Raw genomic sequence first — 23584 nt, 5'->3', positions numbered from 1 at the left:
GGTTTGCCCAGCAAAGTGCTTGCACCACAAGCATAAAGATCTGAATTTATATCCCCTGTACCTCCATAAAAACATGGTGTGGGGGCCAGGCATGGGGGCCCGTGATTTAGGTCCCAGCACTCAAGAGACAGAGGAAAGCAAGCAGATCTCTGAGCTACAGACTAACCTGCTCTCTATATATTGAGTTCCAGGCCAACTTGATCTACACATTGATCTCCAGGCCCACCAGGGGTACATAGTGAGACCCTATTTGTTTATAAAGGGGGTGGGGGATGGCGGCATGTTCCTGTAACTCTCCAAAGTTGGAGAGACAGTCAGCGGGATCCCTGGGGCATATATATATATATATATATATATATATATATATATATATATATATCAGGTGTTTGCTATAGTATTCTTAGTGGAAGCAATTACACTGCAAATTTAATATATTCCAAATGTTCTACTTCACAGTTGAAAGTATTTTAGGTCAGACAAAAACATAGACAACAAATGGCTATTAAGGGCAAAAACAGCCCTGGAGAATTTGGCTCAAACATTCCAATTCTCTACATCCAGAAGTTAATCAGCCTGGTAGAATCTTCAACATAGGAATGTCTCCCTCCCCATTCTCTACCCTCTCCACCCCCCGTGCCCCTCCCACTTCCTACACACCCAAGGTACCTGACTTCATACCATCAAGTCTGAAGTCCTAGTGACTTTGAAAACCTTTGACAACTGAATCTCAGTGCTTGTCCCTTCTGATGCCTAAACGCTTCCCCATCCTTTGCTTCCAAACCAGGAAAAGGGGGATTCCTAGTCAGGATTCCAGACACAGCTCCCTCTGCTACAGATTCTCCTCTTCATACAAATTTCCTGTGGTCCAAGGGTGTACCCGCTGTGACCTCTAAGCACCAATGGACAGAGATGCCAACATGTTAGAGCTGATGAAACCAGAATTTCCTTGCCTCAAGTGTCTGAATTACACTGTGGCTTTAGGAACACTCAGAAGAGCCACAGCCTCCTCCCTGTCGCTGTCGGCAAGGTTGGGACACGAGAATGCTTGTTTTGGTAATCTCTGAACAGTTGCTGTGGCGTCCTCTAACTGGTCCGCTTGGCTTAGGAGTCTAGCCCTACACCAGATTTTGGACTTACAGCAGGAATTTACTGAGAAGAAGGGCAAAGTCTCCCAAAGGCCCTGGGAATACTATGACCAGTGCACTGGGGAAAATAGATGCTCGTGAAAGTAGGGTTGTTTTCCTTGTTAGAGATAAATGGTCAAGCCTGCAGGGGCCGTGAAAGTGAACTGATCAACCATTTTTAATTCACATTTGTAGAAACTTAAAGTTCAGAAGGATAAAATGAATGTTTACCTCATACACAGTGACCTAAAATCTAAGACTGAAGACTAAGACTAAATTCTAAGATCAAAAGTAAAACTCTATTTTACCCATTAATGATCTGGTACAGTGGTTCTCAACCTGTGGGTGGTGACCCCTTCAGCAAAGCTCTCCCTCCAAAAATAATTACACCACGATTCACAACCGTAGCAAAATTACAGCTATGAAGCAGCAACAAAGATCATTTTATGGTTGGGGGTCACCACAACGTGAGGACCTGTATTAAAGGGTCACGGCGTAGGAAGGGTGAGAACTGCCGGTCTGGTTTCTTTTTCAAATGTCAAGGTTAACTTTAAATCTCTCTGTGTTCACTTTAAATCTTTATTTACTCACGCGCTCTACAGAGAGGACAAGTGGCTTCTATTACTCATCCTCAAAGCGTAGGTAGCAGCACCTGCTTCGAATGGACAGTGACACGGTTAAGTAAATGGTGTCTAAGTAAAGATTCTCAGTCCCAGCAAGAGGGGAGTGGTCACCAAATGGTAGGTGTTGTTTACATCTCTTGCCATTTTAATAGGGCTTGAGACTATATTTTCTTTTCCTCTTCATTTTGTTCCTCCTTTCTTTCTTTCTTTCTTTTTTTTTTTTTCGGTGGTGGTGGTGGTTTTTGTTTTTTTTCCCAGAGAGGGTTTCTCTGTGTCGTTCTGGCTGCTCTGGATCTCTCTCTGTAGACCAGGCTGGCCTCAAACTCACATAGATCTGTCTGCCTCTGCCTTCAGTACTGGGATTAAAGGTCTGCACCTCCACCCCACCTGGCAATATCTTCATTGTGTATGTGGTGTTTAACCTAATTCTTTGTGGATGTGAGGGGTCATGGCTTGCGTCATCTTGAACATTTCACTGAGAACCCATTTATAGTCTTCAAATCTATATTAAATAGATAAAAGGATCTGACATTGCAAGGAATGTATCATGGCTTTGATTTTTATTTGTTACATTTGTGTGTGTGTGTGTGTGTGAGAGAGAGAGAGAGAGAGAGAGAGAGAGAGAGAGAGAGAGAGAGAGAGAGAGAAAGAGAGAGAGAGAGGAGGGGCATGTGTCTGGAGATCAAAGGACTGGTTTCTCCTTCCATTATGGGTCCCAGTTATCAAACTCAGCTCTCCGACTTGTCAGCAAGCACCTTTGCCCTTTGCCCATTGAATCACCACACTGGCTTCTTACAGATTTAAGCACATTTTTTTGTAACATTACCTTTGAGACTCTAAGTGTAAGTAAGGCAGCAGACAAATTACAGATCGTCTGTTTGTCCATGTGTTGCTTTTATTTCAGTTTTGCTGTTGAGCTCAGGAGGCCCTGGCGTGTGATGATGATTCTAGTGACAACATTCTCAGCAGTGTGGCCGCCCTCATCCAGTGTTCGTGGGGACGTAATCCAGATACGGCACGCATGACTCACCAGATCGTGCAAACCACTGGTGTTCTCTATCAAGCCGAGCCTTTTCTTTTGACATCGCATGTTTCAAATACTCACATTGTGGCCCCGCAGGCTTTCCAAGCGTTGTTGTGGTTGACAACACAAAAGAGGTTTTTGTGTCTTGCCTATCTGGACAAAGGTCAGTTCATTTGCTGCCCTCCCAGGCCATATACAAGTAGTTTCTTTACAGTTCAGATGCATATATTTTATTAATCATTCAAGAATTTGGAATTGTCATAAGATAGGATTTGAACAAAATAATATCAGCAAGAGCATTGAAGAGACATGAGTCTGATAAGTAGGAACTCTACGATATATTATACTATCTAATATATAGTATATATTTAATGGTGCTTGACACATAGTAGGTGGGGTTTTTTTTGAGACAGGGTTTCTCTGTAGCTTTGGAGCCTGTCCTGGAACTAGCTCTTGTAGACCAGGCTGGCCTCGAGCTCACAGAGGTCCGCCTGCCTCTGCATCTGCCAAGTGCTGGGATTAAAGGCGTGCACCACCATTGCCAGGCCCATAGTAGGTGTTTTATTGGGACTCTTTCTTTTTTTTCTTATTAAAAAAAGGTGTTATTTTTAACATAGTAAAATTATATACAACCAAACAGTTATTAAGTAAGAATTACAGATATAATATCTAGTCTATTTGTATTTGACAAAATTAAAGAAAATACTCTATTATCTACTTTATCATTTTGAGTCTAAAGTTTTATTAGGGCTTTTTCTAGGGGCAAGTCCTTGTTAGTGACACTACCTGATGTGTTGGCTGAGCTTAAACTCAGGATTCTATGTAACAACTATAGTGCACTGATTCTATCGCTAAGTATTTCTTGGCTGATTTTAATGACTTAATTTATGTTGTAATTAAACATAAAATTAATCATACGCCTTTTCCAAAGACCTAGTCTTGGTTTACTTTTTTAAATGTGGGTGCGAGGATGGGGGTTGGGAGAGGTCTTTCATCTTGTTTTGTTTATTGAAACAGATGCTCTCTATCAAACCTCTGGCTACCCTCAAACCCACTGTGCAGCCAAGACTGACTTTGAACTTTCAGTCCTCTTGTCTCAACCTCCTGAGTATTGGAATTACAGGCACAAGACACTGTGCCTGGCTGTATGTAGACAGATTTTTCTTTGGGCTACCAACTCACAAAAATGACAGGGACTTATTAACTATGAAAGCACAGTCTACAGTTTAGGTTTGTCCCACTACCGCCTCTTATAACTTAAATTAACTCATTTTTAAATCTATGTTTTGCCTCGTGACTTTTTACCTCTCTTCCATCTTGTATCTCCTGTTTCCTCTTCCTGTTTCATCTCCCCTTCTCTCTACCCATAAGTCCTGCCTAACCTCTTCCTGCCTAGCTATTGGCCATTCTGCTCTTGATTCAACCAATCAGAAAGTGACTTAGCAAAGACACATCTTCACAGTGTATAGAAAGATTATCCCACAACAGCTTTAGGCTTACTTTGAAGATTTGCAACAACAGTGTCTAAATTAGACAAGGGGATCCTAGCAGTTGGAAGAAGACAAGCCATACAAAGCAAAAGCTATTCTTCCCTTGGGTTCCTGAGAAGGAGCTATCCCAGCTGGTGGAAGAAATGCCACCCGTCACTGGTGTTACAGAGGTCTTCACTTAAGGTTTTGTTTTTGGCTTTAACCCATTTCACCAACACATGCCAAGGCAATTTTCTCCCCCATGGGTTAAAGCTTTTCTATCCAAAGGATCTTGTGACTGTATCCTAATATAATCCCTTGCCCCATGTGAGGACATTTTAATTGTCATCCTCACTGGAGAGCACGAGATAGAAATTAATCGGCAAACTATTTTCTTCAGCATACAGACATATCCTGACAGAGAACAAAAAAAGGCCTAAGTAAAGGGATTGTATTGGGGACTATGAAACTGAACCCCTCAAGTGTGCCTCTGCCTTCCCTATACTAAGCCCGGCCTTTTCTAGGAGATTCTCATCCTTGCTGAATTTCCTAAGAAAGGTTACTTGATGAGTCATTGGCAGAAGTATCCAAATATAGTTTCCAGAAAATAGAATCATGAGTCCCAGGAAAAAGGAGCTTTCAAAAGGCTACACGCTCACTACCAAAGTGCGACCACTTCCGGCTGGAAACTAATTTCACTTCCTCTTTAGTGACAAACAGAAGTGACATGAAAGGATTTTTTCCTGCTCTTCCTTCCTTTCCCTAAAGATCTATTTCCTATGGTACAGGAAAGCAGAACAGAAATCAGATTGTACCATCCCTCAAAAAAGCAAGCAAACAAACCTCCAGCGGTTTTCTACGGGAACGTTCTTATCATTGCCTCTGTGCCCACATCTATACAGCACACACACACGCCCTCGATGGGTGCCAGACCTCCCAGAGCGGTATCTATTCCTGGACCTGCCAAACTTATTCTCATTCTAGGGCCTTTGACTTTGTTGGACTGTCTATCCAGACATGACGTGAGTTTTCTTCTTCTGCCATTCAGGCCAACTCAGCTGCCAGCCTCCTCTCCTGACAGACTCACTCAGACTACCCATATATATCAATACTATATTGCAGTAACCTGTCCTTTGCTCCCTCGCTGACCCCACCCACCATGGCCTGCTTTGCTTGTTTCCTTTACAGAGTGATCTCCTTTTGCATTGACCTTGCTTACTGAAAGCCACCTCTCTCTACTGAATGACCTGAAGCATCTAGAACTATGTCTGCCATAGCCTAGGAAGTACCTGTTGGTGGAGAAGGATGTGTGGTGACTCAAGATCTTTGACAGAAATGTAAGAATAGGTTCCATTGAAAACAAATGGGAGCCGGGAGGAGGTGGCACATGCCTCTAATCCCAGCACTCAGGAGGCAGAAGCAGGTGGATCTTTGTGAGTTCGAGGCCAACCTGGTCTACAAGAGCTAGTTCCAGGACAGGAACCAAAGCTACAAAGAAACCCTGTCTCAAAAAACCTAAAAAAGAAAGAAAGAAAGGAAGAAAGGAAGGAAGGAAGGAAGGAAGAAAGAAAGAAAGAAAGAAAGAAAGGAAGGAAGGAAGGAAGGAAGGAAGGAAGGAAGGAAGGAAGGAAGGAAGGAAGAGGAAAAAAGAAAAGAAGTGGAGACTGGGTCCTTCTTGTGAATCATTCTAAAAAATACAGGCTAAAGATGCCATTCAAAACGAAGTGGTGACCTTTGATACAGATGGCACAAAGGAGAAAATGCACACAAAATGAAAATGGGACAGTAGTGGTGGGGGGATAGAAGTCTACAGAGTCCTCTGTGGGCTTTCATTAAACTAAAGGACCAGATATTTAAAAAGTCTTAGAATGATTTAGTCCTCTCCTTGGCAACTCCAGTGTAACTTACAATAGTGGGTCTTTACTTTTTTAAAATTTAGTTAATATACCCACCCCTGGACCCGCCTGCGCGCCGCCTCTCCCCCCACAAAACATCACAATGACACATGAGCTTGAAATGATTCTATTTCCTTGCTCTTGTGTCAGGCACAATGTGGCATGTGCATTACACGCAGGATCTTATCTGTGGCCAGGGGATTAATCTTTGTTCCAGATGAGGACATTGGGCCCTAGAGGTTAAACAACTTGTACACATGCTAGACAGTGCAGAGATGGTCTTTGAACGCCAAGCCTTTGTGATAGACAAGAGAGATGGCCTTTGTGACCACAGTACACTTGAAAGGTCTTGGAATGAGAGGTTTTTAAATCCCCACCATTCCCTGTTTCATTACACCCAGCCTGATGTAACTAACACTCTTAGTCTGACCCCTACCTGGGTGCTTGGGTCTTCAATTTGGTTTGATTGGCTTACAGTGCCAGGAACAGAACCTGGCCTCAACAGGCTAATAAGTCCTATCCTGAACCCTTGTGAGTTCACTCTCGGTCTCTCACCAAAACCCCCACCACCTCCTGTTCCCCTCATTGGCTGCTGCTATGGTCATCCCTGTAACAGGAGGCCTAAAGATTCAGCCTGAACATGGAGGAAACATGGGCGTTGTGCTGGGCTTTGTCTTATGATGTAAGATTTATAATAAGTGTGCAGAGAAGAAAGGGTAGTGTATTAGCACAAACAGGGGAGGTCTTTTTGGGTGGAGAGAAAAGAATGGAGAACAGACAGTTGAAGGTGAAATTCTAGGCAAAGCAACAATTCTACAGGGAACATGATCACGTTTGCTGTGTGACACACACCTCTTCTCTTCCCCCAAGACATGGTTGATTATGATACCACTGTTAGAATTGTCCTTTTTGTGATCTTATTTGGGAGATTGTTGTTTTGTTGGGGGGGGGGCTCTATGGTTTTGTTTTCATTTACAAAAATTTCCAGGAGATAGCAAGTCATCCCAAGAAGGCTCAACCAGCTTTGCAACAGCAAATACTGAAACCAGAAAATCATGTTACCCTGTATTTGCAAAGGATTTCTTTTTCCAGGCTTAACAATATATGTCAGTGTGTGTGTGTGTGTGTGTGTGTGTGTGTGTGTGTGTGTGTGTGTGTGTAGACATATATACCACGTATTGCATATATCTAATTCACACATATATAATTTATTTCTTGGCAAAGTTATAAGAATTATATTCGATCACACTCATAAGGGGCCTAGTATGAGGTATGCTATATTCTAGGCCAAGGTCTTTCCCTTTCCTATATTGAAAGGAAATTTTCTCTGTAGTTCTCATGAGTTAGTTCAGGATCTCCTCTGCCAAATGTACTGCTTCTGAGACCTCATACATTGAAAAGTAGCCCTTGTCCAGGCTCTTCAAGAGAAAGGACATGTCGTCTCTGTATTTAGTTGGTCTAAGTTTTAAATGACTTTGCAATTACTATTTCACCAACTAAAAAACCAAACCAAACCACTGTTACGAGAGAAATGAGATAAAGAATAAAAGCGAAAGGGAAAATGAACAAAAGTCTTCAGATATTTAAGAGATAAGATTAGTGGCCAGGCTGGGTATCGGTGGCACACACCTTTGATCCCAGTACTTGGGGTAGAGGCAGGCAGATCTCTGTGAGTTTGAGGCCAGCCTGGTCTACAGAGTGAATCACAGGATTGCCAGGACTATTTCACAGAGAAACCCTGTCTCAAAAACAAACAAACAAAATAAAGATCAGTGGCCAACTGACTGTGTTAGTTTTTCCAAAGACAAAGGACCCAGTGTGTAGATTTGCTCAATGAGCTCTTGCCAGGTGCCACAGATGAGCTGGTGCTCCTGCTGTGTGCTTGGGTGCTCATAGTTACAAATAACCAAATTTTTAAAAAGTGGTCTTATCAATAAGGAACATTTCACATCCCCTCTCCCTGAGTCAGGCGTGCTGGCGTCCTTTACAGCTTTAATCCCAGCACTCAAGAGGCAGAAAGGGGCAGATCTCTGCGTTCAAGGCCACCCTACCCAATCTACATAGGGTGCCTTGCAAGCCAGGGCTATGTAGTAGGACCCTATCTCAAAATCAATTAATTAATTAATCAATCCCTGTAGTGAGGAGCAGCGGGTCGCTTTACCCAAAATAATTACACGGAAACTGTATTCTTTTAAACACTGCCTGGCCCATTAGTTCCAGTCTCTTATTGGCTAATGCTCACATCTCGATTAACCCATTTCTAATAATCTGTGTAACACCACAAGGTGGCTTACCAGGAAAGATCTTAACCAGCGTCTGTCTGGAGTGGGAGAATCATGGCGACTGCCTGACTCGGCTTCTTTCTCCCAGCATTCTGTTCTGTCTACTCCGTCTACCTAATTTTCTGTCCTATTAAAGGGCCAAGGCAGTCTCTTCATTTAACCAATGAAATTAACACAAAACAGAAGACTCTCCCCCATCAAATCCCTACTTTAATAAAAGTTCCAGAAGTAGGCATTTGCTGCAGAAGTAAGCTGAATGCGGTGGCTGTGTGGTACACAGATTGGCCATCATTCCCCTTTCATCCTAGAAAATCCAGGCTCACACATATACAAAACATGGCTACAAATGGCACGTTTTCCTCGTGTGACTCTTTTTTACAGAGCTTTCCAGATTCAACTCATCAGGATTTCTCAGGTCCTAATGGGCAGAAGTTGGGCGCATCTATCTGCACCCCAAGATGATGCTTTCTACCCCTTTCGTGTCATGAAACAACTAGATTGTGTCCCTAGGGTGCAGAGGGTCCTGGATGAGGTAGCTGGCAGCTAAACTGGGAACTTCGCAGGACTTCAGTGTAGTGGCATTTCAATTGTATTTTAATAAATAAAAACTGCCTGAGGATCTGAGAGTAAAACAGTCCCACTGGTCAGCCTTACAGACCAGCTAATGGTGACACACACCTTTAATCCCAGTAGCCACATTAGTTGCCATAGAAACCGGGCGGTGCAGGATTTTAATCCCACTGGCACACGTCTTTAATCCCAGCCCAAGAGAGGATTATGAAATGAGAGGAGACAGCTCTCAGACACAGTCTCATTCTGAGATTCCTGGAGGCAGGGTCGCCATTTCGGACTGAGGTCGGGGTCAGAGCCAGCAATTAACTGCTTTGCTTTTCAGACCTTCAGGTTGAACCCCAATTCCAGTCTCTGAGTTTTTATTGACAGTGCTTTACTTCAGCATTTTAGCTGCACTCTGGTGTTCCATTTGCGACATACCAATGCCCTGCTGGTACATAGACTGGGATATAGTGTTTGTCGCATAGCGATACTTTAATGACAGACCACAGGTCTGGTGTTGTCTGTAAGTCCGAGAAGATTATTTTAGGCCCACGAGGGGGTAGAAATTCATACCCTCTAGCAGCAAGAGAGCTGTGATAACATCCTTGCATCACACATGACTCCTGCTTGAGGTGATGCTGGAACAGAGTTACCGTTCTGTCAGCAGTATTAAAAAAAAGCATAACAATACAATCACAAGCAGCATATAGTACTAGAAAAATGATGATAAACAATTATGCTACTAGTTTATATACTTTTGGTGTTTTATTTATTAATTTTTGGGGGCGATTTTTCAAGACAGGGTTTCACTGTGTATCCTGGCTGTCCTGGAACTCACTCTGTAGACCAGGCTGGCCTTGGACTCAGAGATCTGCCTCTCCCTCCCTTAAGAAACTCTGCCATCACCACTCAGATTATTATTATTATTATTTTTGGTGTTCACCTACATAAACAATGTTTCCTGTGAAACACTGCTGGGCTATTGTGGTGATGACCTCAAATGTGTCCTGTTCCCCACATCTCTGGATTGCATCAAGGCATGGAGTGATTGAACTTCAACAGTTAGGTTTGCAAAAATCCTCACACGATGATGAATGCCTAACAGTTCTCAAGGCATCTCCCAGCACTAAGAGGTGCATGATTGAGTCTGGCAGGGGTGGTGCGTGCCTTTAGTGAGGCAGGTGGAGCTTTGTGAGTTCAAAGCCAGCCTGGTCTACAGAGAGTTCCAGGAGAGCCAAGGCTACACAGAGAAACCCTGTCCTGAAAAAAAATACAAAGGCAAAAAAAGAGAGGTGTATGATTTGCACTCTGGTCTAAGATAAAATGGAGGAGAGAATACGCACCCACATACAAACGCTGGTGAGAGAAAGAACTGCCAACAGGGAGGACTTTGTTTGCCGTGGGTTCAGCCAACAATGTCAGCCATGACTTTTCCAAAGTACCTGGACTCCTTTAACCCTTTTAGCCTTGGAGGAAGCATTCTGTGCAGGAAGAAATTGACATTAATTCAAATGATTTACTTAAGTTTGAAGAAGCAGTAACGGGGCCCACAGGGCACAGGGACTGCAGATCCAGGGATGTGCTGGCCCATGCGTACCAAGAGGCTCTCCAATTGTGGTTCTGACATGCCTGCTGGCTCATTTGTTACTGGTAGGAGGGACTTTGTGGTTAACTGCATGTTTCTGTAATAAATAAATAAATAAATAAATAAATAAATAAATAAATAAATAAATAAAGGAAAGAAATCCCATGAAGAAGTTAGAGATATGACATGCCTAGTTTAATCTGCAGGAAACATTTGCTCGGTTCTTTTTCTTAAATTCGAGTAGAAGGTACCACCAAGCCTTTATCTGTGCAGTGTTAGTTCTCCCTTCATGGTCAGTTTCCAGTCACCAAAATTAGGTCTCTGGATTTCCACCGCTCTGAAACCTTATGCATCAATTACCTCAGAAACACAGATCACACTAAAAATGCCAAAGCAAAGTGGAGGTAACTCATTTTAATCAGGTTTAATCTTTATTTTAGTAGACCTACCTATATTAATAGTTAATTTTTATTCTCTGTTTCATTTATTTATGAATAAATGACTTCTTTTTTAAAATATTATTTAACTTTATGTGCATTGGCATGAAGGTGTCAGAACCCCTGGAACTGGAGTTATAGACAGTTGTGAGTTGTCGTGTGGGTGATGGGAACTGAACCCGGCTCCTCTGGAAGAGCAGCCAGTGCTCTTAACCACTGAGTCATCTCTTCAGCCCCTATTTACTTCTTTCTTTCTTTCTTTCTTTCTTTCTTTCTTTCTTTCTTTCTTTCTTTCTTTCTTTCTTTATTTGTGTTTTTTGGGACAGGGTTTCCCTGTGTAACAGCCCTGGATTTCCTGGAGCTCATTTTAGACCAGGCTGGCCTCAAACTCACAGAGATCCGCCTACCTCTGCCTCCCAAGTGCTGGGATCAAAATCATGCCATCGTGTCTGACGTTAGTTAATTTTTAATAGTGGCTAATATTTGGCAACAGCTGTAAGAACTTCTGTAAGTTAACTGAGCTTGCAGGTTAGCTGTCCACAGCGCTGTCTAACTGTAAGATCCATGAGCTTCCCTTCTCCTCTCTGCTGCCTGTATTACTGTCGTGGAGAGGCTAGTGGGAAAAGTCCAGGGTACCAGCCATTGCTTCCTGTGAGCCTGAGTAATTGCTGCCACTCTGGAGCATGGTTTTGTCTTCTTCTGTAAAGGAGGTTCCCCCGGTCGTTGGCCTGCCCACACACAGGGCTTGTTGACAGGATTAAGTCACAGGTCTCTGCGCCATTTATTTGATTGTTTCCAACCACGCTGTCATTGGTAAAACGCAAAAGGGTTGCGATTTTACTTTTAAGGATGTGGTTTAGTTTAGGATCTCCCACAATGCCAGGAATAGAGGGAAAGCCAAGGGAATTGTTTTCAAGGAGTCTCCCTAAAGGTTGCTAGTATTGATAACCAGGCTGAGCTCCCAACGTCCAGTCGAAGGGGGAGGAGCAATAATATGAGCAAAGGGGTGAAGACCACGATGGGGACACCCACTGAAACAGCTGACCTGAGCTAATGGGAGCTCACCCACTCCTTCCTAACAAGGGTGAGTGTGTGGGGGATGAGACACCAGCATGGGACCAAACTAGGCCCTTGAATGTGGGTGACAGTTGTATGACTGGGGCAGACTGTGGGGCCACTGGCAGTGAGAAGGTTTTATCCCTTCTGCGTGTACTGGCTTTTTGGATCTCTTTCTCTTTGGAGGGATACCTTGCTCGGCTTCAGTACAGTGGGGGAGAGCCTTGGTTCTGCCTCAAAGTAAAGTGCTAGACTTACCCTCTCTGAAGAGTTGATGGGGGATGGGGTGGGGAGGAAAGTGGAGGGCAAGGGAAGACAGTGGAAACTGGGATTGATATGTAAAGTGAAAAAAGATAGGGGGTGTTTGTTTGTTTGTTTGTTTTTCAAGACAGGGTTTCTGGTAGCTATTGAGCCAGTCCTGGAACTTGCTCTGTAGACCAGGCTGGCCTTGAACTCACAGAGATCTGCCTGCCTCTGCCTCCTGAGTCGTGGAATTAAAGGTATGTGCCACCACTGCCCGGCTGAGCTGATGTTTTTTGTTTTGTTTTGGTTTTTGGTTTTTTGAAACAGGGTTTCTCTGTAGCTTTGGAACCTGTCCTGGCACTAGCTCCATAGACCATACTGGCCTTGAACTCACAGAGATCTGCCTGCTTCTGCCACCCAGGAGCTGGGATTAAAGGTGTGCACCACCATTGACCAGCTGAAAATATAGTTTTTAAAAAATATAAATTAAAAAAATAGTTTGGTAGTATTTACTGATTAAAAAAAGTTGCCCCACGAAATGACTCAGTTTGTAAAATGCTTGCTCTGAAAGTCTGAGGAACTGATTTCAGATCCCAGTAACACAAGTAAAAAACCAGGCATGGCTGGGCTGTAGTGGGAGGCAGAAGCAGGCAGAACTCCAAGAGTTCGAGGCTAGCCTGGTCTACAGAAGGAGTTCTGGGACAGGCTCCTAAGCTACAGAAAAACCCTGTAATCCTATAGGGGAAGTGGAGATAGGAGGCTCGGTGGCCATTCAGTCATAAATGAAATGGCAAACTCCAGGTTCAGTGAAAGGCCTTGTCTCAAAATAAGTAACAAAAAAAAGTGATAGACAGAGGAAATCACTGGATGCCAACCTCTGGCTTCCACAGATGCATGTGCACACATGTCCACATACACGTAGATATGCACACACCACATGCACAATTACCTCTGCCTGAAAAGTGTCCCCCAATTCTTTATCAAGCTAAACTTCTTATTCTAAACATCTGGGTTCAATTCACCTCCTCCACTGCCCCATCTACCACCTCCATGACATCTAATTTTATGTATCCACTCACTTCGTTGTGAATGTCCCTTATTATAAGGCCTCTTCTGTGGGGGCAGGGATCTTTTCCATTGATGTCATTTGCCACCACCTCCAGCCCAGTGCCTGGCACACAATGACTATCTGTCAAACAGAGACGCTTATCTGCTAAGAGCCAGTGTTAGGCATAGCCACATGCCGGGCTTTGAGGAAAGAAACCCCTCATTAGGACTTGGCTACTAGTGTCTAAGAGTTATCCACCTTTTTCTCAGGGACCAGGAGGCGATGCAGAAACAACAAAAAGTCCTTGGCTCCCTTGTGCCCCACCCCGGAAGAGCTACCCTGCCCCCCACCTTAGTGGTGACATCACATAGGGCAAGATTCTCTAACCCTTCTCATTCCTCCCCAGTGCTGTAAACAGTTGTTTTTCATTAGCATGATATGGTGAGGGGGGAGAGGGAGGGAGGGGATGGGGTGGGGTACCCCACCCCTGAAGAAAATTAGTTTAGGGCTATCTATGTTCAAGTTCAGGAGAAAATGGGTAACAGAAACTACATTTTGGATTAAGCTATTCAAATCAAGGAAGAGAAAAATGAAGGTGAGAAAGAAAAATGAGGTAAGAGTACAGAAGAAGGGGCGAAGAGAGACAAGAAGAAAACAGACAAGAGGACTCCACAAGTGGCTTTGGGAGAGAGAGAAGCACAAACCAGGTAGTGAAACAGTAGAAGAGGCAGAGGAAGGGAGAGCTGGACCTCTGGCGCCCGTGGCTTCCAACTCTTGGGTAGTTCTCAGCATGTTGTGGAAGGATGGTTGGCTGGCTGAGGGAGGGGGCTTCTCAGGCATCCTGTGCCCATCACTTACCTGCCTGAGAAGCACTGTGAGAGGCCCAGGTGAGGCCATCTCAGGGCTGAGTCTCTGGGTGCATCCCCAATAGTTATGGAATATGGAATGTCAATCACCTTCCAATGCTTTTTCTTCTCTTAAAGTCAGGATTATAGAGAAAATGTATACTAATAGATCATCTTTAGAAATGGGAGACTATTGAGCATAGTAGGCTTTCATTGTAAATTAATAGTGTATTTCAATACTAGACTTTAGCTTTCCTACTGTAGTCATAGTCCTTGCCCAGGTCTCTCAGTCCCTAAGCTGCTGGGGCACAGTAAATTCAGCACTTTGAAACCAACCTTTCAGCTTCCTTCCTCAGTGTTAACTAAAATAGAAACATCAGATTCTCCGTGTAGAATACGATAGTTTGAGATATGTAAAAAATGGCCAAACTGATATCTCACCAAAACTTATTGTGAAGACTTCATACATGTGTTGGAAGATTAAGTAAAGTCTTATAGTTCAAAATGGAAAAACATTTACCCCCCCCCCCCCTTTTTTTTTGGTTTTTCGAGACAGGGTTTCTCTGTAACTTTGTTTGGAACCTGTCCTGGAACTAGCTCTTGTAGACCAGGCTGGTCTAGAACTCACAGAGATCTGCCTGCCTCTGTCTCCCGAGTGCTGCTGGGATTAAAGGTGTGCGCCACCACTGCCCACCAACCCTCTTATTTCTAAAGTTCCTTTCCTCCTATATACATTTTCCCTTCTTTCTAGGTATAAGATTTAATAAGAGAGCTGGGTGTGGTGGCACTTATCTTCAATCCCAGCACTGAGGCCAAGGCAGGTGGATCTCTGTGAGTTCAAGGCCAGCCTCTTCTACTCAGTGAGTTCCAGGACAGCTTAGAGCTATATAAAGAGACCCTGTTTCAAACAACAAAGCAATTTAATAAGATAAGGGAATAGCATAACCAACATTTTAATTAGACAATATTAAATATGTCTTATTCCAAGTTTTTTAATGTTAGCTTTACAGCACACAAGTGTCCTCATTCATTTGAAAATGTCCCTGCAAATTGTGTCCAAAAATGAGACTTGGTAAGCACAGCTGACTGGCTGGCTGACGTACTGGGAAGACTCCTGGAAAATCTCCTTATATTGCATTTTTAAATTTTCTACCTCTCTTGTTACCTGGGCTTTCTAACAAAGGTAGAACAGAGAAGCTTCAGGAATGTAAACCTAGAAGAAGCCTGACAAAACCCTATAGCGTACCCAGGTGACTCAGCTTCTCCTACAACAAGAATATTTATTGCTTCGGAGCACTCTAGCCAGGTGTGGTGGTGCCCCCAGGAGTAGTGAGGTGAAAGCCAAGGGGGGGGGGTGAATTAAAAGAGAGTTGAAGGTCAGCCTGAGATAAGATTCCAGTCCTGAAACACACACCCACACAGGGAGAACTAAATGATGGCTGTCACATGACTTTGTATGGCAGAATGTTTATGAATTCACTAGCAAGCTCCTCCTGCCGTAACTTGTTGGTGTATTAAAAGTACTAAGAATTTAGCCTGGAGTGGTGGAACATGCTGGTGATATCAGCAATCCAGGGGCAGAATCAGGAGGGTCACTGTATGTTTGAGGCTAGTCTGATCTACATAGAGAATTCTAAGCCAGCCAGAGCTACATATAGACTCTGTTTCAAAAGCAAAATAAGACAAACACAGGCACATACACACAAAAACCACCACCAGCAAAAACCCTAACCAGGGCTGAGGACAGCGATTGTGTACATGACTAACGAGCAAAAAGCCTGACTTCAATCCCCAGCATCTCTACTTAACAACAACAAAAAAAAAACCCTAAATATATTAATATGTATTATAATATGATAATATATAATTCCAACAAGGCAGCATTTTATTAAAAGATTTTCCATTTAATTTCATTTATTTTCAACACTTGTGTAGAGAACTAAGAAATGCATAGCGAATCTTTACTTTAAATTCCTGGAATTCTTACATTTTCATCTTACTCCTAGATATTGAGTGATTTGGAGGTTCAGTGAAGATGAGGTCATTGCCGTTAGGTGTCAGGTGTAAAAGTGAGGGAAACAGAATCTTCTCTCAAAAGCCATGCTGAAAGTATCTGAAATGGTTTCACAACTTCCAAAGTAGAGACATGGTCTGCTGGATTGCAGACAGAGAAAAGCAGTTTGCATTTGATCTAACAGCCAAGACAATGGAGTAATTTTAGGAGACACAAAGTAGCAGGGTGCAAATTGCGGCAGTAAGCTCCAGCGTGAAAGAGGGAAGGCCTTAATGCAATTCATCTTCTTACTGGCCAGAACTCAATTTGGTCAATTAATTAGTATTCGTTTTAAAGTACTAGCTTATTTCAACAAAATATTTGGTTTTCCTTTGTATTATACCAGAATCTCTCTTAAACTTCGGTTCCTGCGAATTTGGTGCAAGGGTTAAACTGGTGACCGAGAAGCTGGGAAGGCACCCCAGCCAATGGGAACTCATACTGGTGATGTACTGCTTTCCAGCTCTGATTCATTGGCTGCCTAGGGTTTGTCATTCTATCTCCCGGCGTCTGCAAGCAGCGTGGGTCGGGTTTTCTGTGGTCTAGCTAGCTAAACTGGATTCTGGCCGCCTGCACGTGCAGTTTCAACTACCTTTAGCGCATCTCTGGCTTTTCGAGGAGGCAGCTGTCACGTTTCTGATTGTCCTCTAGATTTTGAAAAACCCTCGGTTCCAATAACCTCATTGGAGGTCTTTGGAAATGCCCGTTGAGACGGAATCACGTGACCGTGTAACGTGCACATAAATACAATTCGGAATCCTTGGAGCGACACAGGGACAACCTGCCAAAAGCTCTAGGCACGTGTCCCAAGGCGTGAGCTGGTTACACGTACACACACGTATGCGGTATGTGGCACCCGTGTGGGACTCCTGGGGTCGAAGGGGAGGCTGACTCCCCCAAGCAGAGCCCTAACCGCGACTGCGCCAGAAGATCGGCGTCGGTAGGCAGGTGTAAGAAGGCGGTGTGACAACGACGGCCGGGTCTGGAGGGGACCTCAGCGCCCCAGCGCGAAGGTCTGGCGCCTGGCTCCCACCCAGGACTCCAGGGCTCCCTAGAGACCAGCCCCAGGCGCCGGCCGCCCTACAGCAACCCGCTAAGGAGCAGCGCCGGGCAGTGACGTCACCGCAGCCCCTCCCCCGCCCTCTCCGCAGTTCCGGCCCTCCCACATCCGGGTCCCTCCAGCCGGTGGGCCGCGCCGCAGCTGCCGGGCGGGGGAGCGGGCGGCGCGGGGCGGGGCCCGGCGGGGGGAGGGGCGGCGCCGTCGAGAGCGCGCGTGCGCGGGGCCGCGCTAGAGGCGGCGGCGGCGGCGCGAGGGGCGGGAGCGCGCGCAGGAGCCAGAACGCCGTGGTCTCCGCGCCGGCCGGGTCCGCAGCTCGGGATCGGGTGGCTGGGGCGGGGGGAGGGGGGCCCAGGCAGGTGGGGCGGCAAGCGATGAGTCCTCGGCGCCTCCTCCGCCTCCCGCGGGCCCCGCTCTCTGCCTCCCGCTCCGACGCCCGGATGATCTGAGCCGCGAGGGCTCCGAGAGCTGGGGGCCCGGACCCAGCCCGGCTCCTCCCCTCCTTCGCCCGGGCCCGGCCGCTGCCGTCGCGGGACCCCCGAGCCCGGCCGCTGTCGCCGCCGCCGCCGCCCCGGCCGATCAAGGGACCCGCCCGCCCGCGGCTGCTCCGGGTAAGCGCGTCGTTCGGGCGAGGGCGGGCGGGCGGGCCTGCGCGGCGGCGGCGGCCAGGCCTGGGGCCTGTAAACAAGCCGGGCGTTTGCCCGGGCGCTCCCGGGAGGAGACGCGACAACTCCACCCCCTGGGCGGCCTCCTCCCGGAGCCCGCGGCTGGCGACGAGGGGTTAACGCGCGGCGGGGGCGGGGGAAGGCTGAGCGCGGTGGCGGGGAGGGGGGCGCGACCCTCGCCCGGGCGGGGCGGGCCCCAGCTGCCCCGGAACTTTCGGGGAGCCCGAAGCGGGGCCGCCCCTTGGAGCTGACCAGCCCGCGAGTCCCCACGATTTGGAGACTCTGCGGCTGGGCTGAAAGTGAGGCCCCTAATTCGGTAATGATGCCTCCAGTTCATTCATTATTCCGGCTTCAAGCAAACCCATTGAAGTCAACGACAGGTTTTGCATCATTTTGGCCGTGTGTCTTGGAGGAAAGTTCTTTTATGTTAGAGTTTAGTTGAGGCGCGGCTCGTTTCTGTTTGGAGGTTGTAAATACACACTCGGATCCTTTTCTTGAAAGACAGCTGGTTGTGGAGAGCCTCCTGCCAACTGGAGTTTTAGATGCTTTGCAAATTTCACCATCCGAAGTTATTTTTCTCAAGCACCGCATGGTACTTAGAAATTCACAGAGATCAGAGTCTTAAGCAACCTGCAGTGCCACCCCCACCCCAAGTTTCCTGCTAGTTGGAATAATGAGCCTGATGTATTTTTAAACGTGGTTAGTGTATAGGAGAATGGCATGGTTTGGAAAGAATAAATGATTTGACGGTATGGAAATTAGTAACTTTAAACATTTGTGAGAAGAAAAAAAATGATTCTTTTAGACGCGGGATTTGAGATTTCAAACATGACCACTTTCTGGATGGAGGAGAAGCCTTTTGGAGATTCATAGAATTTAAACGGTTTCTCTTCTGGGCCTTAGGGTTCCTGAGCCTTCGTTCGTTCACTCCATAGTCAAATAGTGCTTGGTTCCCACCTCCCTTTAACCAGACAGAATGCCCCACTTTTACACTTTTGTCTTTTATATATATTCTGGGCCCTTTCCAAAGATTATTTCTGTAGTTAGAGACGAGGAAACTTGAGACGAGGAAGATAGCAGTTTTACCCCGTTTTTAAATCTTAGATACTGCCTTTATTGGTTTAATGTCTGCTTTAGCGCTTAATAGTTTGAAGCACAAACCACATCCTCCTCCCAGTGTTACAATTCTTTCCTGGGGTTTTTATGTTTGTTTTGTTTTTGCATTGTTGGGCATAGGTCTGACCCAGGGCCTCTCCCCTAGTGCAAGAGTTACATTGTTGCCCCACGTTCTCATTTGTCTACCTTGTATATATTGATTAACATTCAACTGTGTTGGGATGACTGCCTTTGACCCGGTAGCTTGCAGCAGTAACGCATTGCAATTATAGCGACCTACATGTGTAAGTTGCTTCAAACATTTTTAGTTAATATTAAACACATCTGGGAAGTAGTTATGATGGTGGTATGAAATATTAAGACGGATAACATTCCACATTAGTTACCTTAATATGTGTTTGAGAAATAGTATAATTGGCTACTGGAAGCGTCAAGTTGCTTCTTGGGTTTGTATCCATATTTTCACATGGATTGGATAACTATATTTCAGTATGAAGGGCTGAAGAGCTGAACCATAATTATAGTATAACCTGTTGGAAGGAACGCTGCCCTGCTGGAATTATGTAGGAATGGCTGTGCTCCGAAATATTTGTGTTCATGGACAAGTCCTCTAACCTCTGGAGTCTCGGTTCTGAGTCAGTGAAGCTGAGGGGTAGATTATGTCATCACATGTCCACTTGGTGAATTTTTTGTTCTCTTGGCATCCTGTGGCAGTTACACATACCTTTAATGAATACATGCCTGGTAGGTGCCAGCCACTTAGATATTTCAGCCTTCTGCAGCTTATTTTTCTCTGGGCTATAATGTATTTAAGAGAACATGAAGTTTGGGGCTGTGCTTTAGGAAACTTCCTGTGGTGGCCCTCACAGGTCTTTCTCTTGCCATTGGGAAGCCTAGAAGAACTCCTGGGAGAGTGAGGAGGGTGGACATCGTATGTCCTATGGCCTGTTTGAAGAAGTTGGGACCCTCAGTACTTGGATATGATGGGCATAATAAGAATATATATACATATATGGTGTATGTGTATATTTTTGTTGGTTCAAGCTGAGTGTTGTTGATTTTGCCGTATTAAACTTTTGTTTGGAAATTTTTCTGATCCCCCTCCCCCCAAGTGTATAGCAACCTCATTTGTCACCTGGTAAATATTGCTAAGTGGTTGCTAAATGCCTTCATCTTTTTAATTTTTTTAGACCATACCTTGACTTTTTACTGTATGACCAATAGATTGTATTGCTGATTGTGGTTTCACCGAAATTATTTACTTTATAATTTTAAACTAAAGACTGGATTATCCTAAGGTACAAAAATAATTCTGATATTATATTTGATTTTTTTCCTTCAAATGATCATCTGTTGTCTGAGTTATAACCTTGAATACTTTCTATTATTAGTTAAATCAGAAGACTGTCTTAAACAAAAAAAACAGCTTAAGCAGAATTTTGTTAAGAGTTAACACAAAAAGATAGAATGTCTTGGCCGTATGACATACATATAGGGATATACCTTGGGAAAGGGGAAATAGATGATATGAGGTAATTAGGAAAATATTTCTTTGTGTTGTCACGTTTGTCCTGTTTTTAGGTAGCAAAAATGTTTAAAAACTCACTTGCCTCATGAATTATGTTGCTGTTTTTAGCAGGATGTATTTATTTTCTGGCACATTATTTAGCCATTCTCATAAAAGAAGCTTGGATTAATGTATAGCAAAAGAAAGAGTGATTATGGTTTTCCATGCTTTAAGCTGTCTAATGTTTAATGTACTAAATATTATTTAAGTTACATTTTTATAAATGTATTTTTGTTGTTTTGTTTTTTGAGGTGGGAGTCTCACTGTGTAGCCTTGGTTGGCCTGGAACTCACTGTGCAGACCAGGTTGGTCTGAAACTTGTAGAGGTCCATGCACCTGATTCCTGTCTCCCCAGTGCTGGGAATAAAGGCGTGTGCCACCACACCTGGATACAAGTAACAATTTTATACTTCATTATCTTTCCAGAATCCCCCCCACCCCCAGGTGGGAAGAGCTAGAGAAAGTGTTGAGTGCAATGAGCTCATAAACCTTTACCTAAAATGTAGTAAGACTTGACAATTCTTATAAGAAACTGAGAAGTGTAGATTTATATCCATTGATAAATTAGACTGTGGTGTCTCTGGTTAAGAACATTTACTACTCTTGCAGCAGAGAACTGAGATTTGGTTCTTAGCACCAACATGGCAGCTCATAATCATCAATAATTCCGCTTCCAGGGAATCTGATGCCTTCTGGCCTCCCTCCACCAGCTGTAGTATGCAGATACACGTGGCAAAGTATTCACATACATAATAAAAATAAATAATTAGGCTGTAGATACTGATCCATCTGCCCCTCCCCCTAGCCTTGGCTGTCCCAGAGAACTTGCTCAGTAGACCAGCCTGGCCTTGAGCTCACAGAGAATTTTTGTTTGTTTGTTTGTTTGAGCCGGTTTCTCAGTAGCTTTGGAGCGTGTCCTGGAACTAGCTCTAATAGCCCAGGCTGCCTTGAACTCACAGAGATCCACCTGCTTCTGCCTCCCAAGTGCTGGTGTTAAAGGCATGCACCACCACAAGTGCTGGTGTTAAAGGCATGCACCACCACCGCCCGGCTTGAACTCACAGAGATTAATAGTGTGTTTTTAATAGAGATGTTTTAAGCTATCTTTGAGTGAGCGATGAGTTTTCATAATTTAGTTTTTTTGTTGTTGTTTTGATTTTGGTTTTTCGAGACAGGATTTTTCTGCTCTGACTGTCCTAGAACTGGCTTGGTAGACCAGGCTGAACTCAAACTCATAGAGATCCACTTCTGCTTCCCGTGCTTTCTGAGTGTTGGGACTAAAGCATATGCCACCTTGTTGGGCTGAATTTATTTTTTATTTTTATTTATTTATTTATTTTTGAGACAGGATTTCTTTGTAGGTTTGGTGATGTGGGAGTGTCATATCAATCTGTTGATTTCATTGGTTAAGTAATAAAGAAACTGCTTGGCCTGTTAGGTTAGAACATAGGTGGGTGGAGTAAACAGAACAGAATGCTGGGAAGAAGAAGAAGGGAAGTGAGCTCAGACGCCATGCCTCTCCTCACCAGGGCAGACGCAATGAAGCAAGCCACCAGGTCAGACATGCTGAATCTTTCCCAGTAAGACTGGTGCTACACAGATTACTAAATATGGGTTAGGCAAGATAAGTCACCACCTCGTGGTGCTGCACACATTAATAGAAACGGACCAAGCAGTGTTTATATGAATACAGTTTGTGTGTTGTTATTTGGGGGCATAAGCTAGCCAGGCGGTCGGGAGCTGGGGGGCAGGAACATCCAACTCCATAAGGAGCCTCTTCGATGCCCGCTGCCAGGAGCAGACGTGTCTCATTGTCATGAAAAGCCCTAAGTTATTAAAACATTTAAATGCCATATTCTGCAGTCTTTGAAAGATATGAAGAATGCCTAACTGAAATATATCTATATATCTAGAAAATCTAACTAACATGACTACAAACTTGACTATTATTGATTATCCATTAACTACCTATATTTCTAATTATACATCACATTTTTAAATGAACTACACAATCACAATACCTTAATCAACATCAGAAATACATATACGTATAACAAAATTGACCTTAAAATTCATACCAATTCAAATTATTCATATCTATATCATATCCCCCTTTAAATGTAAAAGAACATTTATAAACAATATATGGGAACATGGGTGCAGTTATTTCTCTCCAAACTGCTTCCTGCTGTATGGGGGCGCTGTTATTTAGGTCTTTCATGGTATAACCTGTCTGCTAGGTTCATCTCAGTCAGCAGTTGAGCAAAGTAATTTTTTGAAGGTGTTCACAGCAACCTTTCAGGAGGGCGTGGTCTATCATACCATATTGGGATAGAAGCAGTCCACAGGGTCTGATCCTCTGCGAAAACAAAAGAAGAGTCTCTTTTCCAAAGTATCATATCCTTAGATCCAAATTCTGAAGTCAAGGTATTTTCAAAATATCTTGGATTAGCTCAGCAGCATTTATAAACAAATATCTTTTAGCAGCTGTTGCTCTTTCCTCAGCATTAAAACAATTCCAAGAGAGCGTAATAGCATAGAGTATCAAGATTCTCTGTGTATTTTCCATCTTTGTGCAGCTTTATTTTAACCTCTATTTCATTTATTTATACTTTTATTTTTTGAGACAGGTTCTTTGTATATCTTTGTCCTGGAATAACTCTGTAGACCAGGCTGTCCTTGAACTCTCAGAGATCCACCTGTCTCTGCCTCCCAGGCATTGGGATTAAAGGTATATGCTACCACACCCAACTACTCTCTTTCTTCCTTTTTTTTTACTTTAAGAACTTTAACTTTTAGCCTGCATATATTTTTAACACACTGTAAACCATTTAGACGTTTTCTTCAACTTTGAATCTTTCTTTTACTGTATATGTCTCTTTTTGTGACCACATAAGTCTTTAATTTACCAAGCAATATGGGTAGTATTAAAGCAGTGGC

At 44.1% G+C, this 23584-nt stretch overlaps 1 protein-coding gene across 1 annotated transcript in view; it reads left to right on the top strand.

Moving 5' to 3' along the window:
- Window positions 1-17541: 17541 nt before the first annotated feature.
- Window positions 17542-23584, top strand: part of Ppm1a (protein phosphatase, Mg2+/Mn2+ dependent 1A) — a 50390-nt gene continuing 44347 nt past the window's right edge. Inside the window, exon 1 of the mRNA XM_075947832.1 lies at window positions 17542-17907. The gene's annotated coding sequence lies outside the window, so the exon portion shown is untranslated. The remainder of the gene's footprint in view (window positions 17908-23584) is intronic.

The sequence above is a fragment of the Microtus pennsylvanicus genome, chromosome 14 (assembly GCF_037038515.1).
Source record: "Microtus pennsylvanicus isolate mMicPen1 chromosome 14, mMicPen1.hap1, whole genome shotgun sequence".
Lineage (NCBI taxonomy): Eukaryota > Metazoa > Chordata > Mammalia > Rodentia > Cricetidae > Microtus > Microtus pennsylvanicus.
This window is presented reverse-complemented; position numbering and strand designations above follow the sequence as displayed.